Raw genomic sequence first — 22,095 nt, forward strand, 5'->3', positions numbered from 1 at the left:
GTCTTCGTTGCTGCACGCGGGCTTTCTCTAGTTGCGGCGAGCAGGGGTTATTCTTCGTTGTGGTGCTCGAGCTTCTCATTGCAGTGGCTTCTTTTGTTGTAGAGCATGGGCTCTAGGCACACGGGCTTCAGTAGTTGTAGCACATGGGCTCAGTAGTTGTGGCTCGAGGGCTCTAGAGCGCAGGCTCAGTAGTTGTGGTGCATGGGCTTAGTTGCTCAACGGTATGTGGGATCTTCCCAGACCAGGGCTCGAACCCATGTCACCTGCATTGGCAGGCGGATTCTTAACCACTGCGCCACCAGGGAAGTCCTGTGTCTACGATTTGATGACTGTGGACGTTTCACATAAACAGAATCACACATGTGGTCTCCTTGACAGGTTTCTCTCACTGAGTGTCATGTGTTCAAGGTGTATCATGTGTATACGTGTCAGTGCTTCCTTCCTTCCATGGCTGAGTGGTCATCCGTTGTGTGGCTGTATGGCATTTTGTTCGGGGATGGGGGGTGTTCTCACTGAGATACTGTGTAATACTGGACTAATTATGACTGCATCTCTCTTGTTGAGTGGTTGATAAAATTCAGCTTTCTTTTTCTGGCAAATACATAGAATAAAACTGTCTTCAAAACAGAAGAAAGCAAAACAAACCCTCAGTCTGTGCCTCTGGAGTATGGGAAAGGCATTTCACATACAGCCCAGAACACAGAGTGACAGATGCCACAGGTGTGCAGCGAGCAGAGGCGGGGCCTCCCCTGCATCAGCTGGACCAGAGAAAGCCCACAGGCAGGCAGGCCACGCAACCTGCTGATGGAGGGAACACCACGGTCTGGGCCTGTCTCCTCACTGGACAGAAAGCTCCGACTTTCTGTCGGAGATGCAGAAATGCAGCAGGTGCTTCAGAACAAGGCAGCCCAGGCTGCAGCCTCAGCCCCGTCTCCCTCACCAGAAACAGGGTTTGAGCGATACTGAGCTCCATCTGCATCTCACCCCACTATGCACATACTCCACCAGCATCCTCTATTATGAACACGGCAGAATTATACATGGACCTCTCTGTGTAGAAACTGGGATTATACATTCCAGGTTGTATTTTTCTCAACCTTGTTTCTAATGTTTCATAGATGCTCTGCTCTGAGGAAATAACTAGGAAATAATCAAAAGAAAGTTTTGGGAAGCAGCGTTGTAAGTGTAATAATTTCCAAACACAGGTATGAGCAATGAAGTAAAGACAAATGAAGAACAACACCTTCTTCCTATGAGTTGTCCTTTTCTCTGAGCCTGTGAACAATGCTAGATTTTGAAAAAAATCTGTGTCTCCTGCCCCACCCCCTCACTCATCCCACCCCCACCTCCACAGGAAGACATGAGGCCCTGCACTGCTGGGCTTGTTTATGTGTGTGTGTGTTGAGGGGGAGGAATTTCACAAAGTAGTACCTGATGTCGTGCTTCGGTGGCTAATTAAGACCCTTATGTGCCAAAGATCTTGTGCAGCAACAGTCACATTTAACACATAAAACCACCTTTAGAGCAGCATCTCTGAGGCAAAAGAGAATAGAGCAAAGTAGCTAGGCAGCTGATGGGGAAAATGAAACTAATTAGCAGATTCGTTTAGCGCGACACTTGGGACACGTGACAGGCCTGGATTGTTCCTCACACAATCCGCCCTCATGCAGCTCAATCAGCAAACGTCAGGAGGGCACCAGATGCGGGGTCTCCCCTAAACCCCAACACTGTCAGACGCCTTTTGTGTCAACAGCAATACTTCCCTCCTGCTAAGCAAATAATAGATGCGTTCCCACCAATGCCCAAGTGTCGAGAGAAGAGATCTGCTTGCGAATCCTTATTAAAACAATTAAAATTTGCCTTTAACACAAACACACAGAAAAGCCTGTGATTTGGCACTGGAGATAGTTAATGAAGCATTCAGAACCAGATCAGTTATTGTTATTTAACGTTTAAATGGCATGTAACAATTGCAAAATGCTGTATCACCCCAACTCATCACTTCTGGTGGCCTGGAACTTCCTGCTCACACAGCAGATCCAGACTCCTGCCAGGAGCCAGTCTCTGTCACAGCACCTCTGGGAAGAGCACAGGAATCTGAGTCTGATTCATGAACGTGAAGAGGAAATGCTGTGATATCGGAAGTGAGAAAACCTGCGTATCAGGGCCTCTGCTGCCTGTGAAAGTTGTGTCAACTTCCTTTAGCTTTATGGGTCTCCATCTCAGTCTTAAAGATGTCCTGAGAAGAGCCTTCCACTCCAATAGCACCTCCATGTCCACCTTCACAACCTCCAGGTTTTCATCACCACCACCATCACCACCATCACCACCATCTCCACCATCACCACCATCACCACCATCTCCATAGTCTCCACCATCACCACCAGCACCCTCATCATCAACATTCTCATCATCAACATCTCTACCCTCATCATCACATTCTTCATCATCACATCACTACCACCACCAGGAAATGGCAAACTATAGCCCACAGGACTAATCCAGCCCGCAAGCTAAGAAAAATTTTTACATTTTAAATGATTGAAGGTAAGAATTATATTCCATGATACATGAAAACTAAGAAATTCAAAAGTCAGTGTCCATAAATACAGTTTTATTGAACCCCATCCACGTCCATTCGTTCACATATGCCTCTGGCTGTTCTGCACTAAAAGAGAAGAGTTGAGCACCTTTAATAAGAGGCCATATGGTCTGCAAAGCCTAAAGTATTTACTATCTGGCTCTTCACAGGAAAAGCTGACTGATTCCTGACCACAACCCCTCCCATGCCACCACCACCACTAACACCACCACCATCAGCACAAGTGATGCTGTCACTACCATCACCATCAAGAGCAATGACACCCCACCCCCGCCCCCCATACCACTTTATGGTTCGAAGGTGTGGAGACCACCCACGTGGTCAAAGAATCCCGTGAAAAGGCTGTGAATGAGGACACAGAATCAAGCAAGAATATTCTTCCCCACCAGTGAGTGAGAGAGACAGAAGCCTTGCAAGTAAGTATTCTTGTCCCTGAGATCTTGTGGGTGAACCTGCAGCCACAAGCCTGCACTCACACCCTGAGTCCTCACACCCCGAGTCCTCACCCTCCGTGTGCCTTGAACACTCAGCTTGGAGTGTCTTGGGCTGGGAACTTCCTCCCCAGCCTGCCCCAATTCTTGGCAGAAGCAAATGAAAATCCCTTCTGGAAGAATGTGCTAAAGACGGGTCTCAGAAAATGTTCACAGATGCTCTGGAACCTGAGTCTGGGATGAAGCACTTGAGGAAATAAGCCCCAGTCAGCAGGGGCAAGCAAACGCTGCACGACCAGGATCACACTGGCTGCAGGTACTGACATCAGATACAAGGTATAGAATAAACATGCTTACTGTGTTTGAAAATGCAGGACTTAGAACTTTAAAAGTAAAAAAAATTACATTTTTCGAAATTAAAACCTCAATGGACAGACTGTCCACTCTGGCATTAAAGTTGACGAGCTGCTCCAAGGGATTCTCTTACTACAAAATAAAACCCAGGATTAGAACACACTCGGAGGCGTGCTGGTTGTGAAGCAAAATCACCAAAGATCACTGCCATTCCATAAAGAACTACTGGGATGGGCAGGGTTGCACTGATTTAGGATGACAAATGCAACAGTGACAGTGAGTTATGCAGCCTTGGTAGAGAAACAAGATGATGAAGTTGATACTGGGCCCCTATTCTTGGCTAAGACTCTTGATGGAAGTGGTCTCAGTGCAAGCACACACTACAGTCACCTGGAGGCCTTGTCCAAGCATAGATTCCCAGGGCCCCAGCAGAGTTTCTTATTCAGTGGGATGGGGATGCAGATCCATGGGCCACACTTTGAGATCCACTGTTCTGTAGATTCTGACATAGCATCAAGTAAGTGATGACCCCTAGCCACAGGCAGAAATAGAATCAAAACTCTAGGGTGGAAAGCCCCCCAAATTTAAGCACATAATAAGATCAAGCAATGAGCTGACAATTAAAGTTCCCTGTACACAAAGACTGCATGCCCCTGTGAGTGAGAATCAATAGAAAAAAAAAACCAAACACTTTGGACAATCAAGGACTTCAGATATTGGAATAGTAGGAAGATAGAACAATTGTTTATAAAATATTTACAGAAATATTTGTAGAAATGTAGAGTTATAAAATTATAGAAATAATTTGTGAAATATTTATGAAAGAAATAGAAATATTTAAAGATGAGCAAGTCACAAGAGACTATCAGAAATAAACAGAAAAAATAAAAATAGTTTGAATTTTAAAAAGTGAAAATATTTACTGTGTTAGAAAAACACAACAGAAGAATTAAAATAGCAAAATAGATGCAGCTGAAAAAAAAACCAACAAGAAGATGCATCTGAGAAAATACCCAGAATGCATCATTAAAAGAAAAAGAGATGATAGAAAAGAGAAAATATTGGTTAAGAGTGTGGTGTACAGAATAAGAAGGTTCAACTACTTCTAGTAGAAGTTCCAGAAAGAGAGAAGAAAGGGCAGATAAACACAGGAAATGCCACACGGACATGCTGTAGTCAAACTGATAAACGTGAACTTCAAGGAGACCTTAACAGCAGTCACAGGAAAAGGGCAGATAATTTACTCAGCAACAAACATCAGAATGACAACCGACATCAGGTAACAGAGATGGGCTGAGAGCTTCAGTGTATCAAAAGTAGCTGCCAACTTTAACTGTATGCAATAAAATCGTCTTTCAAGAACAAAGTGAGATAAGACAGATCAAGAAAAGAAGAGACTTAAGCCAAAAAGAATTCTAAAGGATGCACTTCAGGAGGAAGAGAAACGATGCCGGCAGGTAGCTTGGGAGGCAAGGACTGGTGAACAGAGAAACCAACACCACATTCGTGAATCCAAACAAATAATGAGGATATACGACCCCTGCCCCTAAACTGTGAGGTTCATCTAAAAAATTTAAACACTGGAAAACAATAGTATGTAAATCAGGAGGTGGGTGATACTAAGATCCTTTCAATGTTGCAGAAATGTCTTAAATTATTCAGTTTTAGACTTAGGTTAAATATGCCTGGGTAAATTTCAAGGATAACTACGAAATGAATAAAAATAGTATACACATTTCAAATCAGGAGAGAGAAAAAGTGAGTAAGACTGAAAAAAATAGAGCAGGACAAAAATAAAAATAAAAAAATTGAGGTAACTAGTGAAAATATATCAGCATTCACAACAGGCATTAATTAGTTGAAAATGCCAGTTAAAATGGATTTTTACTCAGGGTTTAAAACAGTATCCAGGGCTTCCCTGGTGGCACAGTGGTTAGGAGTCCGCCTGCCAATGCAGGGGACATGGGTTTGAGCCCTGGTCCAGGAAGATCCCATATGCCATGGAGCAACTAAGTCTGTGTGCCACAACTACGGAGCCCACGTGCCACAACTACTGAAGCCCACGCGCCTAGAGCCTGTGTTCCACAGCAAGAGAAGCCACTGCAATGAGAAGCCCACACACTGCAACTAAGAGTAGCCCCTGCTCACCGCTGCTAGAGAAAGCCCGTGCGCAGCAATGAAGACCCAATGCAACCAAAAAAAAAAAAAAAAAAAAAAGAATGGAAAGAAAGAAGTAAACTTGTCTCTCTAAAAATAAATAAATATACAAAACAGTATCCAGACATATGTTATTTATAAGAGACACACCTAAAGCATAAGGACGTGGAAGTATTGAAAGCAAAAGGATGAAAAACATGTATATGAGAAAAATCCTAAGCAGAAAATAAACCTGGCACAGTTTAGTGAATCTAAAACAAAGTAGACACCAAGGAGTAGGAAATGCCACTACATAGCAACATAGATAATACATAGTAAGAGGTTCAACTCACCAGCCTCAACGATCAACTTCTGTGCACACAATCAATTCATATCATAATCTACAAAGTGAAATTGGTAGAATTACAGAGATAATGGGATATCTTCACCACCAGAACAAGAGACTTCAAAACACTCTCTAAATTATGTTAAGAAATAGACCAAAAATAAAAAAGACATGGAATATTCAAAAAGCAACAGTAGCAATTTTAAGCAATGAGCATATATAAAACTCTGCATCCAGCAATTAAAGAATAGATTCTTCTAGGCACATGTATTTTTTTTTCTCTGTTTCTCCTTAGTTTCCCTTCCTTCCCTCCCTCCGTCCATTCCTCCCTCCCTTTCAAAAGTAGATCAAGTACTAAGCCATGAAGTACCAACACATTTCACATAATTAGTATCTTATAGACGATGTTCTCTAACCACAGCACCGTTGATATAGCAGTCAATACATTTAGTAAAAACCACTCTCATTTGGTAGTGAAGAAAAAAGAAACACTTTCTTAAGAACCATTGGACCAAAGAAGAATCATAACAAAATATAAATTTATTTAGAACTGAATCACAGTGAAAAAACTACATATTAAAACAAACATGGGGGCTTCCCTGGTGGCGCAGTGGTTAAGAATCCGCTTGCAAATGCAGGGGACACGGGTTCGATCCCTGGCCCCAGAAGTGGGATATCCCACATGCCGCAGAGCAACTAAGCCCGTGCGCCACAACTACTGAGCCTGTGCTCTAGAGCCTGCATGCCATAACTACTGAGCCCGTGTGCCACAACTACTGAAGCCCACGCAGCCTAGAGCCTGTGCTCTGCAACAAGAGAAGCCATGACAGTGAGAAGCCTGTGCACCTCAATGAAGAGTAGCCCCCACTCACTGCAATTAGAGAAAGCCCATGCGCAGCAACGAAGACCCAACACAGCCAAAAAATAATAATAATAAAAATAATAAAAAATAAATAAAAAAATAAAAAATAAAACAAACTACATATCAAAACCTAGCGATGCAGGTGAAGAGATACTTAGAGGAAAAGAGATAGCCTTAAATGCATATATTGGGAAAATAAAGGCTGAAACATAATGAGTCAACATCCAAATAATAAATTAGCCAAAATAATAATAAAGTGAAAGAATACATGTGACAGGTAGTAATAAAGATAAGAGCAGAAATAGTGAAATAGAAAGCAGAGGCACAACACAGGGAACCAGCAAAGCCAAAGTCTGTTCTTTGGAAAACCCTCTGGTGGCCCTGATGAGAGGCTGGGTGCCCGTGACCAAGCCAGGCTTCTGACTCTGGATGGAGATCTCATTAAAATACTACTGAAAGAATAAGAGAGGCAGAGTCAAGATGGCGGTGTGGGAAGACATGGAGTTAGCCTCTCCCCACAACTAGGGTGCCTGCTGGCCACTGGTGGGGGACTCTGACGCCCAAGGAGACAGGAGGAACCCCAAAGTGAACTGGTAGGATGTAGCGGGACTGAGGAGGGTGGAGAAGTGGAGGCCAGACAGGATGAGGAGAGGCAGGCAGGAGGGACTCTATGGGAAAAGCGGGAGAGGAGCAGAGGGTGATTACCTGGCCCACTGGGGTCGGGGAGCCTGCTGAGCTCCCAAGCTGGTACCCCACCTCCAAAGCCCCATCCAGGCCGTGTGGGTCCTGGGGGCATAGGAGAGAGGCTGGGGAGATCAGGAGAGGCAGGAGGGGGCCCTCTGGGAGGAGTGGGAGAGGACCCAAGGGTGATTGCCCCACCCACTCGAGCCGAGGAAGCCTGCTGCGCTCCCAGGTGAGGTCCCCTGCCCTCTGAGACCAGGGGTGGGGGGCACACCTGGGCCCCGTCTGTTCCTTGAGCCCAAGCCCAACCCCCTACAGCCCCCAGGGGCTTTTCCAGCGCTATGGGTCCTGAGAATTGGCCCTGCCCACTGCCCAAATCTCGCCGTTGCTTAGGCCCTGCCATCCACAGTCAAGGCCTTTCCCCCTCCTTTGTTTTTCTTTTCCCTCCTCTTTTCTACTATTGTGGTACTGATGTACCTTCCAGTTTATTCATCTATATTTTTATTTTTACATTCTTTTAACATATCTTATAGTCTCCTAGTCTAATTTTATTTTTTACTTTGTTATTGTTCTTTTTTTTTTTTTTGCTGCCCCACACAGCTTGTGGGATCTTGGTTCTTGAGCCTGGGGTTGGGCCAAAGCTCCTGCAGTGGGAGCTCTGAGTCGGAACCACTGGACTAACAGAGAACCTCAGACCCAAGGGAATATCCATTGGAGTGAGGTCTCATGGAGTTCCTCATCTCAGCACCAAGACGCAGTTCTACCCAATAGCCTACAAACTCCAATGTTGGAAGCCTCAGACCAAACAACCAGTAAAACAGGAACACAATCCCACCGATAAAAAAAAAAAAAAAAAAAAAAAAGAGATGGCAAAGAAATATGTCACAGATGAAGGAGCAAGGTAAAAACATACAAGACTAAATAAATGAAGAGGAAATAGGCAATCTACCTGAAAAAGAATTCAGAGTAATGATAGTAAAGATGATCCAAAATCTTGGAAACAGAATGAAAGCACGGTTTGAGAAAATACAAGAAATGTTTAACGAAGATCTAGAAGAACTAAAGAACACACAAACAGAGATGAACAACACAATAACTGAAATGAAAAATACACTAGAAGGAATCAATAACAGAATAACTGAGGCAGAAGAATGAATAAATGAGCTGGAAGACAAAATGGTGGAAATAACTGCCGAGGAGCAGAATAAAGCAAAAAGAATGAAAAGGATTGAAGATAATCTCAGAGACCTCTGGGACAACACTAAACACACCAACATTCGAATTATAGGGGTCCCAGAAGAAGAGAAAAAGAAAGGGTCTGAGAAAATATTTGAAGAGGTTATAGTTGAAAACTTCCCTAACCTGGGAAAGGAAATAGTCATTCAAGTCCAGGAAGCACAGAGAGCCCCATACAGGATAAACCCTAGGAAAAACACACCAAGACACATATTAATCAAACTAACAAAAATTAAATTCAAAGAAAAAAAATTAAAAGCAGCAAGGGAAAAACAAAAAATAACATACAAAGGAATCCCCATAAGCTTATCAGCTGATTTTTCAGTGGAAATTCTGAAGGCCAGAAGGGAGTGGCAGGATATACTTAAAGTGATGAAAGAGAAAAACCTACAACCAAGATTACTCTACTCAGCAAGGATCTCATTCAGATTCGATGGAGAAGTCAACAGCTTTTCAGACAAGCAAAAGCTAAGAGAATTCAGCACCACCAAACCAGCTTTATAACAAATGCTAAAGAAACTTCTCTAAGTGGGAAACACAAGAGAAGAAAAGGACCCACAAAAACAAACCCAAAACAATTAAGAAAATGGTAATAGGAACATACATATTGATAATAACCTTGAATGTAAAGGGATTAAATGCTCCAACCAAAAGACACAGACTGGCTGAATGGATACAAAAACAAGATCCATATATATGCTGTCTGCAAGAGACCCACTTCAGACCTAGGGGCACATACAGACTGAAAGTGAGGGGATGGAAAAATATATTCCATGCAAATGGAAATCAAAAGAAAGCTGGAGTAGCAATACTCATATCAGATAAAAGAGACTTTAAAATAAAGACTGTTACAAGAGATAAGGAGGGACTACATAATGATCAAAGGGTCAAACCAAGAAGAAGATATAACAATTATAAATGTTTATGCACCCAAAAAAGGAGCACCACAATACATAAGGCAAATGCTAACAACCATGAAAGGAGAAATTGACAGTAACACAATAATAATAGGGGACTTTAACATCCCACTTACACCAGTGGACAGATAATCCAAACAGAAAATAAATAAGGAAACACAAGCTTTAAATGACACAATAGACCAGATAGATCTAATTGATATTTATAGAACATTCTACCCAAAAGTGGCAGAATACACTTTCTTCTCAAGTGCACACGGAACATTCTCCAGGATACATCACATCTTGGGTTACAAATCAAGCCTTGGAAAGTTTAAGAAAATTGAAATCGTATCAAGCATCTTTTCTGACCACAATGTTATGAGATTGGAAATCAATTACAGGAAAAAAAACTGTAAAAAGCACAAATACATGGAGGCTAAAGAGTGCACTATTAAGTAACAGATCACTGAAGAAATAAAAAAGTACATAGAAACAAATGACAATGAAAACACGATGACCCAAAACCTATAGGATGCAGCAAAAGCAGTTCTAAGAGGGACGTTTATAGCAATTCAATCTCACCTCAAGGAACAAGAAAAATCTCAAACAATCTAACCCTACACTTAAAGCAACTAGAGAAAGAAGAACAAAGAAAACCCAAAGTCAGCAGAAGCAAAGAAATCATAAAGATCAGAGCAGAAATAAATGAAATAGAAATGAAGAAAACAATAGCAAAGATCAATAAAACTAAAAGCTGGTTCTTTGAGAAGATAAACAAAATTGATAAACCCTTAGCCAGACTCATCCAGAAAAAAAGGGAGAAAATGCAAATCAATATAATTAGAAATGAAAAAGGAGAAATCACAACTGACACTGCAGAAATACAAAGGATTATAAGAGAGTACTACAAACAATTATATGCCAATAAAATGGACAACCACAAAGAAATGGACAACCACAAAGAAATGGACAAATTCTTGGAAAGGTACAATTTTCCAAGACTGAACCAGGAAAAATTAAAAACTATAAACAGATCTATCACAAGTAATGAAATTGAAAGTGTAATTAAAAATCTTCCAACAAACAAAAGTCCAGGACCAGATGGCTTCACAAGCGAATTCTATCAAACATTTAGAGAAGAGCTAACACTGATCCTTCTCAAACTCTTCCAAAAAGTTGCAGAGAGAGAAACACTCCCAAATTCATTCTATGAAGCCACCATCACCCTGATACCAAAACCAGAAAAAGATATCATAAAAAAGAAAATTATAGACCAATATCACTGATGAACATAGATGCAAAAATCCTGAACAAAATACTAGCAAACAGAATCCAACAGCACATTAAAAGGATCATACACCATGATCAAGTGGGATTTATCCCAGGGATGCAAGAATTCTTCAATATATGCAAATCAATCAATGTGATACACCACATTAACATATTAAGGAATAAAAACCATATGATCATCTCAATAGATGCAGAAAAAGATTTTGACAAAATTCAACACTCATTTATGATAAAAACTCTCCAGAAAATGGGCATAGAGGGAACCTACCTCAACATAATAAAGGCCATATATGGCAAACCCACAGCAAGCATCATACTCAATGGTGAAAAACTGAAAGCATTTCCACTAAGATCAGGAACAAGACAAGGATGTCCACTCTTGCCACTCTTATTCAACACAGTTTTGGAAGTCCTAGCCACATAATCAGAGAAGAAAAAGAAATAAAATGAATACAAGTTGGAAAAGAAGTAAAACTGTCACTGTTTGCCGATGACATGATACTATACATAGAAAATCCTAAAGATGCCACCAGAAAACTACTAGAACTAATCAATGAATTTGGTAAGTTTTCAGGATACAAAATTAATGCACAGAAATCTCTGGCATTCCTATACACCAACAATGAAAAATCAGAAAGAGAAATTAAGGAAACACTCCCATTTACCATTGCAACAAAAAGAATAAAATACCTAGGAATAAAGCTGCCTAAGGAGGCAAAAGAGTTGTACTCAGAAAACTGTAAAACACTGATGAAAGAACTCAAAGATGACATAAACAGATGGATAATATACCATGTTCTTGGATTGGAAGAATCAATATTGTGAAAATGACTATACTACCCAAAGCAATCTAAAGATTCAATGCAATCCCTATCAAACTACCAATGGCATTCTTCACAGAATTAGAACAAAAAATCTTACAATTCGTATGGAAACACAAAAGACCCCAAATAGCCAAAGCAATCTTGAGAAAGTAAAACGGAGCTGGAGGAATCAGGCTCCCCGACTTCACAGTATACCACAAAGCTACAGTAATTAAGACAGTATTACTGGCACAAAAACAGAAATATAGATCAATGGTACAGGATAGAATGCCCAGAGATAAGCCCACACACATATGGGCACCTAATTTACGACAAAGGAGGCAAGAACATACAATGGAGAAAAGACAGCCTCTTCAATAAGTGGTGCTGGGAAAACTGGACAGCTAGATGTAAAAGAATGAAATTAGAACACTACCTAACACCATACACAAAAATAAACTCCAAATGGGTTAAAGACTTAAATGTAAGACCAGACATTATAAAACTCTTAGAGGAAAACATAGGAAAAACACTCTTTGACATAAACCACAGCAAGATCTTTTTTGACACACCTCCTAGAGTAACGGAAATAAAACCAAAAATCAAAAAAAAGGGACTTAATTAAACTTAAAAGCTTTTGCACAGCAAAGGAAACCATAAACAAGATGAAAAGACAACCCTCAGAATGGGAGAAAATATTTGCAAATGAAACAACAGACAAAGGATTAATCTCCAAAATATACAAACAGCTCGTGGAGCTCAATATCAAAAAAACAAACAATCCAGTTAAAAAATGGGCAGAAGACCTAAATAGACATTTCACCAAGGAAGACATACAGATGGCCAAGAGGCACATGAAAAGATGCTCAACATTACTAATTATTAGAGAAATGCAAATCAAAACTACAATGAGGTATCACCTCACGCTGGTCAGAATGGCCATTATCAAAAAATCTAGAAACAATAAATGCTGGAAAGGGTGTGGTGAAAAGGGAACCCTCCTGCACTGTTGTGGGAATGTAAATGGATACAACCACTATGGAAAACAGTATGGAGGTTCCTTAAAAAACTAAAAATAGAACTACCATATGACTTAGCAATCCCACTACTGGGCATATACCCTGAGAAAACCATAATTCAAAAGGAGTCATGTACCAAAATGTTCATTGCAGCTCTATTTACAATAGCCAGGACATGGAAGCAACCTAAATGTCCATCGACAGATGAATGGATAAAGAAGATGTGGCACATATATACAATGGAATATTACTCAGCCATAAAAAGAAACGAAATTGAGTTATTTGTAGTGAGGTGGATGGACCTAGAGTCTGTCATACCGAGTGAAGTAAGTCAGAAGGAGAAAAACAAATACCACAAATATATGCTAATGCATATATATAGAATCTGAAAAAAAATATGCTAATGCATATATGTATGAGTCTGTCATACAGAGTGAAGTAAGTCAGAAAGAGAAAAACAAATACCACAAATATATGCTAATGCATATATATGGAATCTAAAAAAAAAAATGGTACTGATGAACCTAATTGTAGGGCAGGAATAAAGAGGTAGACATAGAGAATGGACTTGAGGACATTGAGTGAGAAGGCAAAGCTGGGGCGAAGTGAGAGTAGCATCGACATATATACACTACCAAATGTAAAATAGTTGGCTGGTGGGAAGCAGCAGCATAGCACAGGGAGATCGGCTCGGTGCTTTGCAATGACCTAGAGGGGTGGGATAGGGAGTATGGGAGGGAGGCTCAAGAGGGAGGGGATATGGGGACATGGGTATGCATATCGCTGATTTGCTTTGTTGTGCAACAGAAACTAACACAGTATTGTGAAGCAGTTATACTCCAATAAAGATCTATTAAAGAAAAAAGAATAAGAAAGGTCTTACTAGAAAAGAAAGTAGTAACAAATACTTAAAGAATTTTGAAAAGCCACAGTAGAGCTGAAAGAATGAAGGGACGGGGTGGCCGAAGCCTGGAATCCGAGGGGACATGGGTGGTGGCTGAGGGGACGGGCACACAGGCTGACACCTGACTTTCCATTAGAACAACGCAGGCTGGAAAGACAGTGGGGTCGTGCCCTCAAAGTCGGGAGAAAAACTTTAAGTTATGCACCCCAGCAAGCCAATCATTCAAGTGTGAGCAAAAACAAAAAGGAAACCAAACAACAACGGTAAATATTTTCAGCACTCAGAATATTTACCTCGCACATGCCCTCTCTAAATAAGTTGCTCACACATTTACTCCAGAAAAAAAAGTGATCGTGAAAACCAAAGAAGTGGGTAATCAGGGATAAAAGAAACAGTGAATATCCAGAAATGAATAAAAAGAAATCCCTGTATAGCAGCTTTCTTGCAGCAATCTGTTTAATTTATAACAAACATCTGTGGGCTTCACAAAGGCAAGTTATGTTTGTTGTGTTGTTTCCTCAACAACAGGAAAGACAGAACAAACACGGTGCTAGAAGACACCCGTGATGCTGGAAGAAGCCACAGGGTTCTTCCCTCAATGTTAAAAGAAGGTTATTTAGAAACTGCAGGAGAAACACACAACCAGAAAAACTGTGCAAGAGTTCCATGTGTCTAAATACGAAGAAAACAAAATTTCTCACTATTTTGGGCAGCTATGGAACATAAAAGGGTAGAACCCCTTTGACCTGGACACTAAAGACTATTTCTTCTTCTGGTACAGGAGGTCTGATACTGGCAACTAGTACAGAGGAAATAGTATTTTATCACTACAGCTTGAGTTTACAGTCAGTAATATTTATAGAATCATGATGATAACTTTAATAATTTAGTATTTGGAATCTACATAATTAAAAAACAGATTTTAAAGGTTACCAGTCCCGACCAAGCTGTCATCATCATCATTTTGGCCAAGAAGTGCTGGGCATTTCCTAAATGCCAGGCACTGCGCTAAAATCTTTATAAGGATTATCCTGTTTAATTTTCAAAATAACCCCTTGAGGTAGGTATTACCGTTATCCTCATTCCATCAACGTGGAAACTAAGCACCCAGAGGCTGAGTACCCTGCCCTCACCTGCAAGCAGAGCCAGAGTCACAGCCGGGAAGCCTGATTTCAGGATCTGACTCACAGCCACTAAGCGAGATGCACTCATCCCAGTGTAAATTCAGGACACAGCCGAGCTCACAGGAAGGCACATGGTACGAGGGAAGAAGAGTGGGCAAGCGTGCCGCCCACGGCCTCCTCTTGCCTGGTAGGAAGATGGGAGATGGGGGTTTAATCACGTCCATTTACAGATACAATAGTAACAGACAGAAGAACTCAAAATTACACACCAGAAAGGTTGGGGGAGGTGGAAGGAGATGGGCAGTAATATTAGTGATCTTCATTCTAGCCTTCAGTAAGTGAAATTCTCCCCTGTCAAAGCAGGGAGTCCACTGGACAGAATCTAAAGCTAACAAAGCAAGAAAAAACCAGATGCACCCAGCAGTACAGGTGTGGTGATGGCTATCTGGGGAGCAAGATGGGGGTATGACTGATGTGTTAGGACTCAAGGTAAGAGGTCTGGAATTTTCATTGCTATTTTTGTCTACTACTTAATATTTTACTGTGTCTTTGTTATCCTAGCCAAAATAACCACAAAAATATTTTTTAAATCACTTATTGTGGAGAAATTGGAACCCTTGTGCATTGCTGGTGGGAGTGTAAAATGGTACAGCCACCATGGAAAACAGTTTGGTGGTTCCTCAAAAATTAAACACAGAACTAGCATATGATCCAGCAATTCCACCTGTGGGTATTTACCCAAAAGAACTGAGAGCAGGGTCTCCAGGAGATATTTGTACACTATGTTTGTAAGAGCATTAATCACGACAGGCACAAGGTGGAAGCAACCCACGTGCCCATCAATAGATGAAGGACAAGCAAAATGTGATACATTCATACAATGGAACATTATTCAGCCTTACAAAGGAAGGAAATTCTGACATGTGCTATAACACGGAGGAAACTTGAAAACATGATGCTAAGTGAAATAAGCCAGATACAAAAGGACAAATATTGTATGATTCCACTTCTAGGAGGTACCTCCTGGTCAAATTCATAGAGATAGAAAGGAGGATGGTGGTTACCAGGGGCTGGGGGATGGGGAAGGGGAATTATTATTTAATGGATATAAGGTTCAATTTGGGATGACGAAAAAGTTCTGGAGATGGATGGGGGTGATGATTGCACAACAATGTGAATATACTTAATATTACTGAAGTGCATATCTAAAAATGGTCAAAATGGTAAATCTTATGTAATGTGCATTTAACCACATTAAAAAAATGACTTTCTTCAAAAAAGGAAGCAACGACTTTGGCGTCCAAGCCAATAAGGTACAGTAAATTTGAAGCTATTTGAGTTTAATATAAATTAGTTCTTTTACCACTTTCTGGAAAATACAAGAACCTTAGAACATGTTAATTCAGATTACAGTCTCCCAATTTGGTACTATTATTGCCCTTATTTAAAATCATATATATATAGTATATACAAAATATTATTTAAAAAATATATAATTATATTAAGTATATATATTTAAACGCTATAATACTTTGTTATGGTTTTGTGCAGTCAATATTCACTTAAATTTGCTCACATACATAAAGATACACTCAGGGAAAACCCTTGTCATATTTCAACAAGTCTCAGTAGCCATTGATAGTAAGATGCATCCCTATTTCAAAATTTCGGAAACTTTAAAGTGTGAAGACCGTGCATGTTAGAACTGGAGAAATACAATATTAAAGAGAACCTCAGACTGCGACATCTACCCAGAAAATCCTTGCGGGCGGGCTGGTTACTAGATGGGCTTCACCTGCAGTAGTTATATCCTGTGCTTTGTGAGGTGGTAGGGATGTGTGTGTGTGTGTGTGTGTGCGCACACACACGTGTGACTGCGCAGGGGAGAGACAGAGGGAGAGAGAACTTGACTGTGCACCCAGCAGACCAGAGTTTCATGAGGAATAAAGTTACCAAAGGATCAAAGGAGCCACACAGCGGCCCCTCCATTTCCACAGAGAAGACACAAACAGAAGTGGGCTGTGGATTGGCTGTTGCTAGGATCCATTTCATGGAAAAGGGTAAAAAGAAAGCTGTAAGAATGACATGCTTCTTACCGTCCCAAATTCACAGAAATGAATCCAGAAAGAGAACACGGCCAGGTCCTCGTTCACATCGTAAACCGTCTACAAAAAGACACTTAGGGGGCAGCACGAGATCTCAGGGACCCACAAGAACAGACTGGGAGAGGGGTTTGCTTTTTCCCATGCAATGGGGTATTACTAACCCTCAGATTTGCTAAAATACACTAAAAGCATAAAACCAAAAAATGACATTCCCTCACATTTTCCCCATAACGAAGGGCTTCTTTAACCCGGAAACACACTTTCTTTATTACAAGGATTCAGAAACGGAAGCACAATCTCACACTGGGTCCACGGCCCACCTTCTAATTAATTAACACAGTAAACGCTCAGGCTGCTTTCTGGACCTTCGTGTGAGAAGCACAGGGCCAGCTCGGCCTGAGAAACGTGCGACATCAGTAGCCGAAATGCATCCACCAGGGTCTGCCTTAGAGAGAGCAAGTCACCTTTCAGCCCAGGTGTGGGCGACATCTCAGACTTGTTCCCCGCTGTGTATTTTCAGTCCCTCTGCCAGTCTGGCGGCTTCCACACACCTAGCAAACACAACTGGAGTAAGGGAGCCCGCTGGGCCGGCCTGGACCAACGACAGAGGGCAAAGGCCTTAGGAGGCCGGGGTGGGGACCTCATCGCAGGTCACCGGCTGCTTCATCAATCTTGTTACCTCGCAGCAGACTGGAACCGGCTACTTCTCAGGTGAATTCCTCAATGTTCAGTGGACGGGGCTTTACGAGTGAAGATGCAGAGTTCAGGGATGCTCAGGTCGTGTATGTGGTGGGTCACACACGGGACGCGGCAGGAACCAGAGGCTGGGACGCAGGCAGGGCCAGGGGGGCAGCTGCTCCCCCGACAGGAGCTTCAGAAGAGCCGAGCTTTCCTTCAGAACAAGGGGTTTCTCTTTGACGAAGACATTTCCCTGAAAGGTTAGTTAAGTCCCAAGACGTGAGATAAGGGAAAAATCAGCCCTGCTGGTGATACAGTGTTTCCACCAGGACACGGAGAATTCCTATTAAAAATTCTTGTTTCTGCACAAGAAACCCACTGCAGCCACAAACCTGCCTCCGCCTTTGCTTCTGAGTGATGCCCTCTCTCACCAACGGCCGTCCCAGCCCCGCTGCTTGGACACAGGTTCCTGTCTGGGCTTCTCCGCAGTGTCACCCCCATCACTGCCCCCTCCCCAATTGCTCCTGAGAAGCACTGAGCACCAGCCCCGATCCTCAGGACCCTCGTCCTCTGAGGATGCTCTCGAGAGCCTACGCAGCCCCCCTTGACTTGTGGCAGCGGCTGAATACGGCCAATTTCATTTGATTCCAGGCTGTGCTCCTGCTGGTCTTAGCTGGCGGGCTTCGACACAGTGAGCCTTAAAGTTAGAAAAAATAGGCACTGAATGAGGCTGGATCACAAACCAGCACAGGGACCAGGATAATATTCCAAGTGACAGATTAGAGGCTGAACCCAGAGCACTTGCCCCACCCGTGTTTCTAGCCTATTTCAGTCCTGGTGTCACCAGATCATCTCATTTCTTGGGAGCAATCTGCTTTCTCCATTGAGAAATCTGCTTTCTCCATTTCTCTTTTGGGTAAATACCCAAGGGTGGAATTGCTGGATCATATTTCTAGCCTATTTCAGTCCTGGTGTCACCAGATCATCTCATTTCTTGGGAGAAATCTGCTTTCTCCATTGAGGCAGACTATGCATGCAATGTGTAACCTCCTGCAACAGGGCATCTGACCACATTGCATAGCAGCAGATTCTTCAAAAGGCAGAGCTGAGCTGACAAGAGAGCAAGGGAAATATTCAGGGGCAGAAATGTTAAAGACAGACGTGAAATACAGAGTCTGAAACACAAGCTGATGCTGCTGCCTCTCTCGGGAGAGGCCCGTCTCGGTAAACAAGGCTTGGGTTGTAGTGGTCCCTCCGGGAGGAGTAGGGACTGAGGCCCCACATAAAGATGGGATCATCGAAGGATGACACATGCAGTGAAAGCGCTGCCTAGAATCACTGCCCAACAGTACAGTGAGGGCCTGAGACTGTGGCACGTTCTCTGCTGGAAACTCCACATCATGCAGAACTGAGGTCTGAAATGTTATCATGCACGTGGTCAGGAAAACCCTCAAGCTGAGAAACTCACATTTAAAAATGGTCTCGAGTCAGGGATCCCCGGGGCACCTGCCAGATGCACCTTCCCCTCAGTAAACCCTTAGCTAGAATTTTCAGAGTTCCAGTGAGATGGATCACAGTATAAACATTTAAAATTTACCAAGAAACAACCCACCATGTGCCTGCGTCAGCGGATGGAGCTGCCTCCCACGAACTTTGGATAAAGGACAGTAAGAAAGAGGTGATACAGTAAGTCGCTTTCAAGATGTTCAAGGCGTACAAGGAGGCACTAAACCCACACAGACAAAAGCACGCTATCAAAAGAGTCGAGGCAAATTGGAATTTCCTAAAGTAAAAATATGTATTGAATTTAAAACACGATGGAGGAGTTAATGAGCACACGGGACTTATCTGATGAGGGAATTAAGGAACAGTAATATGGCAGTGCTGTTACTGCCTGTACTCAGCATACGGTGAGAAACATGAAACACAGATGAGAAGGCAGGAAGATAAAAGGAGAAGGTCCCTTAATCACCTGATAGAAATACTGCAGGAAGAGACTGGGATTCCAGAGAACGTTGAGAAGGAAAGAGGCAACATCTAAAGAGATTTGAGATTTTATCAGAACTAGTGAAAGATGTAAATTTGCAGATTCAGAAGCACATAATGCAGGTGATTCCACACCTATACATCTTAGAGTAAAACTATACAAAAAATATGATCCTGACAAGAGGAAAATATATAGATTGTCTCTAGGAAAAAGGCAAACCAAGAGTAGATTTCTCAACGGCAGCTATAGAAACCGTAAAAAAATCAAAAAAGACCTCAGAGAAAGTGCAAAAACACTCTGGACCTAGAATTCAGTAACTAAACTATTCTTCACAAATGAGAACAAACTGCATTTGGCCAAAGACTGAGAATAAACCACCAACAGATCTTCACTGAGAATAAACCACCAACAGACCTTCACTGAAAAGGCTACTGAAGCATGTTCTCCAGACCAAAGGAAATTGATCACAGAATGCAGAAATGAGATGAAGACGTAAGGAAGGGAGAAATGTGACCAATCATTAACAAGCATTGACTACAGAAGATGACAGCAACCATGCAGCAATAATGATGAATTCTGGTGTCACAAAGGAACAGAAATCCTGAACAATCATGCAAGGCACGAGGAGGATTCTAAGATCTTTATATCATTGAGGAAAAGGACGATGACAGCACTGACTCTAGTTTGTACATTAAGGAATGCACATTAAAATCTTAAGAGTCGTATCTAGCAATATGAATAAAAATTATACCTTTAAATAAGTTGAGGGAGAAAAAAAGAATAAACAGTTCACAAGAAACCAGAGACCCAGATTTATTTTAAAATGACAACTAATTGAAGTTGTGTGTGTGTGCGTGTGTGTGTGCACGTGTGCACTGAATCGCTGAACCCCTCTGGGGCTGAATAAAACATGTCTGCAGCCCAGCTGGTCATAAATTCTGAGCGACTGGCATCTGTGCCAGGGGTTTCTGCAAAAATTACAGGGACCCAGGGACATCACACAGTAAAGTGATACTCCGGAGAGAGATTTACACCGCAAGCCTTTGGAATCCTTCATACATTTTATTTATGGTCTTTTTACGTCGTGTTACTTTCTTAAGTCACAATGAATGCATTCTGTTTTGGGACTTGGCATCCCGGCAATTGTGTTTTTATTTCTTATTGGCCTGGTGGCAATACTCTTTAAGTTAATCTTTAGGCTCCTTACTTCTACCTCTATTTATTTCCTTTTTCCTTCAATTCTCACAAGTATTCCAGAGCGTGCCTGGGGGTAGGTGGTGTTGGGAGCTGGAACAATCATGTCTTTTTTTTTTTTTTAATCATTTTGAAGAACTGTATCTATTTAGCTTCCAATTCCTAGTCTTGTTTTAACCTTTGTGTGCTCATTTGGTTTTTGTTTTTATTTTAAATTTCAATCTTTAACTTCTAGGCTTTCCTCTTAATTTTGTTGCCTCTATGTTTTAGATTTGTTTTAACATTTATTTTCAATCTTTTTCATCTCGTTGACTTTTTTCTTCCTTGAAGAGTTAAGTTATCTGACAGCTAAATATCATTCCTGATTCTAACTTTCCACTTCCCCACTGTTAACCATTGGGTCACCTCTTAACCTCCTTCTCACCTCCCTAGTCTGTTTTATCCCCTCCTCTTCTCAGGCAGTTTTCTTTCCTTCTTTACTGGTCTTTGCTTTTAGGCCCACATGTGCCTCAGGGAGACCCAGACCCTTCTCTCTTGTTATGCCTGAGCGGCCCCTTTGGGCTGCGGCTCTTACGAGGGATCACGGCTGGCTGACCTTCCTGATTAGGGCTTCCTGGATTTGAGGGAACAGCGCACCTCCTGCCTAACCTCCGCCCTTCTTGGCGCTGAGCTCCTTGCTTGGGATCCACGAGTTCTGGGCAAACCATCCACAGTGCGTCCTAGACCAGGAGGAGACAGACGGCCTGCACGAGGCCAGCGCAGGCTGCTTCCCTCCTGGTGGAGAAGGCTGGCCTGGCTGTGGGCGCCCTGCTCACACCCACCGGGGGCTCACTTTCTTTTCTCCAGCAGAGGGGTCCCCAGAAGCCACAGGAGGGACCTGCCGCCTCGCTGACACCTGCCCTGTGTGCTGAGCAGGTGCAGCGAGGGGCTTCCTCTGGGTCCCATGGCCCCCTCCCCTGGGGCTCCCATGCTCACAGCCCTCCGACCGTGGCGAGTTTGGGTTCCTGTTGGTGCAGAGGGCCAGGCTAGGAGCAGGCTTCATACAAAGGGGCGACCTAAGGCCTGAACTCTGAACAGCATCTTTCAGAAAAGCCCCGGCTCTCAGCAGCCAGGGATAAACTGACCCTGCCTCTATTTGCTTCTCCCTCAGGAGCCACCGGAAAATAAAGACGAAGAATCAGGAAAAGTTCTTGCGTTCCTCGATTTGCAGATGCGGACGGCCCCTGCCCGTGTGCCCGCGGCGCTCATCACGGCAAGCAGCAGAAGGTACCCTCTGGTCCAGGTGTCTGGTGGGATGTGGAAGGAGTCAGTGGCCCAGGAGTGGCCTCAGCTCCGTGGACCGAGGTGCCGTGACCTCCCTGCACACTGGACCTGGTTGCCAGTGGGCTGACTCTTGACAATGAGCTGGGTGGGTCTGGGGAGAGCCGCTCCCTGGAAGTGAGGT

At 42.6% G+C, this 22,095-nt stretch overlaps 1 protein-coding gene across 7 annotated transcripts in view; it reads right to left on the bottom strand.

Moving 5' to 3' along the window:
• Positions 1–22,095, bottom strand: part of SYNDIG1 (synapse differentiation inducing 1) — a 116,200-nt gene that overhangs the window by 67,068 nt on the left and 27,037 nt on the right. The window contains exons 3-4 of one of the 7 annotated variants that reach the window (XM_036826830.1): positions 14,697–14,871; positions 5,877–5,924 (exon numbers count right to left, since the gene is read on the bottom strand). The exons of 5 other annotated variants lie outside the window; for them this stretch is intronic. The gene's annotated coding sequence lies outside the window, so the exon portion shown is untranslated. The remainder of the gene's footprint in view (positions 1–5,876; positions 5,925–14,696; positions 14,872–22,095) is intronic. One more of the 7 variants, XM_036826831.1, reaches the window with a different exon arrangement.

Source organism: Balaenoptera musculus, chromosome 15, assembly GCF_009873245.2.
Source record: "Balaenoptera musculus isolate JJ_BM4_2016_0621 chromosome 15, mBalMus1.pri.v3, whole genome shotgun sequence".
Taxonomy (NCBI): domain Eukaryota; kingdom Metazoa; phylum Chordata; class Mammalia; order Artiodactyla; family Balaenopteridae; genus Balaenoptera; species Balaenoptera musculus.